Here is a 2,261-nt window from a genome sequence, read left to right on the forward strand (position 1 = left end):
CATGGTGATTCAGTTAAAGCGTCTGGAATATTGCAGTGGTGTGGCTGACAAATTTTTGGCTCTGACTTTCTTGCACATGTAAACTTTTTTAGAAAAGCTGGAGATAAAAGGGTGGGGAAGGGTTTGGTTTTGGAGCACCAGAGTTGCAAAAGCCAGCCATGGATGACCCTGTCTGATTTCATTGCATGTTCTTTTCTGCAATATACGTTCAATGGCTGAGAGTTAAATGCTGTGGTTGAAAGAAATGATCTGCTCACCACCACACACACTCCCTCCTTCTAGAGAATCTCACAACAGCAGAAGTTGATGACATACTGGTTGTCTCTGTTCCCTCTCTTCTGAGAAATTACTTGGTGGCCTGGTGTATGACATGAGCAAGGTAGCCCACAATGCTGGAGGCAACCCCTGCCACAGATATGTGGCTGTCCTTTGTCATGTAGATGGAGAACTCCTTAATCAGCCATTCTACCCGTTCAGGCTTGAGCCCTGTGAAGAAAAGCATGCCAATCTGATCAGTGATGTGCTGCCAACTGAGTGAGGACCCCTCCTTTTTGAGGTTGGAGAACAGCTCAGTCCATATCCTAATGACATGGTCAGCCATGCCTTTCACTTCTTGCAGCCATTGGTTCCACAGATCTGGGGCAGTCAGAATGGTTGAGGCAATGTGGGCTCCATTAATAAGAAGGCTAGAATACATTGGGTGGATCAAGATCTTTAACTGTGATTCCATCATTTTGACTGTATCAATGTGTACATAGACCACAGTGAAGGTTCCCACGTGCTCACCGTATAAGCCTGAGTTTTTGGCATATTATTGGCAGAGACAAACATCAATGCCCTGTTTGATTAAGTGGCCCATAGCCCAGGCTCCTTGTTATCATCTCCATTGGCAAAGCCTTTGCAGGCCATGTCAAAAAATGCAAAAAAATTATTTTTTATTCACTACTGTTGTTATTTCCTCCACTGTTCCATATGAGTGGCCACTGCCATGGAATTGTGAGCACAGGCCTGCAAAAGAAGAACAATTTGCTCTGACATTTTTGATCCATTGTGCCTGTGAAGTCAAAGCAACATGTCTTGGGGTCATAGTATCAATAAACAGATAACTGCATGCCACCGTCCCTGAAAATGGGTGTGTGATTTTCCCAGGATAGTTCAGGTAGAAAGACATCTCGGATGACCTTAAAGAATCTTTGCAGAAAATTGGCCCCTATACTTAAAGCCCCAGTTCCAGAAATGATCTGCATAGTGGCATACAGACCACTTTCTACAATACCTCACTATTCTTGCCCAGGACCAGTTCTGTAGATACTTTACAAAATTCAGCCAGTCCCCCAATGAGCAGGTATTCTTTGTCTAGATTCTTTGCAGCTATCTGGACCTCTGCCTTCTGGACACTAGGGATCACATAAGGCTTGCCATTATCATCTTGGTAGGCCCCTACTCCCAGATGCATATTTTGCTTTTGGTATCTCTCTTTGGTATCTCTCTTAAAAGTTTTTGTGACTCCCAGGATGGGATCTGAGGGTTCCGTTTCCACACAGGCCCACAAGAAGCTGGCTGTGGCATAAGCCATGATGGTGAGGCCTAGGTGGAAGGAAGCTGCCATCCTGGAGAGGACATGACTAGAGTGGAGTAGGGCTATGGTGGGCAGCAAGAGGACAATGGCTAGTGGCAGGACCCTTCCAAATCTCTTGGCGTAGCCAAGTGAATGTTTCCAGTGGGGCATCTGTTTGTTGAAATATCTCAATGGGTATTCCATTAATTCCAGAAGCCTTGTTTTTCACCAATTCCTTCAATGAATCTTCAACTTCGTCCTTTAATACCATTGGTTATTGATAATATGCCACCTCCTGAAATGGATGATCATCTACCAATTATTTTTGGTATAGTGAGTCTGTGCATATTATCCATCTTCTTTTGATGTTTTCCTGCATCATTCAACATATTTCCCATGGAATCTTTCAATATTGCAATTTGAGGCTTCAATTTTTTCCTTGGTTCTTTCAGCTTGAGAAATGTTCTTCTCTTTTGGTTTTCTGACTTCAACTTTGGCACATTTCATTATCATTGATTTTGTCTTCCAGTGCTGCTCTTTGAAATCTTCTGTTCAGTTCTGTCTTGTTGATTCTCCCCTTTGCTTTAGCTACCCCCCCATTCTAAGGCAAGTTTCAGAGTCTCCTCTGACATCCACTTAGGTCTGTTCTTCCTTTCCTGTCTTTTAATGAACTTTTGCTTTCTTCATGGATAAAGCTCTTGAT

At 43.3% G+C, this 2,261-nt stretch overlaps 1 pseudogene; it reads right to left on the reverse strand.

The window, feature by feature from the left end:
- Nucleotides 1–346: 346 nt before the first annotated feature.
- Nucleotides 347–1,729, reverse strand: LOC103198622 (annotated as a pseudogene).
- Between the last annotated feature and the right edge of the window lie 532 nt (nt 1,730–2,261).

Source organism: Orycteropus afer, unplaced genomic scaffold (assembly GCF_000298275.1).
Source record: "Orycteropus afer afer isolate SDZICR_OR568_19922 unplaced genomic scaffold, OryAfe1.0 scaffold00098, whole genome shotgun sequence".
NCBI lineage: Eukaryota > Metazoa > Chordata > Mammalia > Tubulidentata > Orycteropodidae > Orycteropus > Orycteropus afer.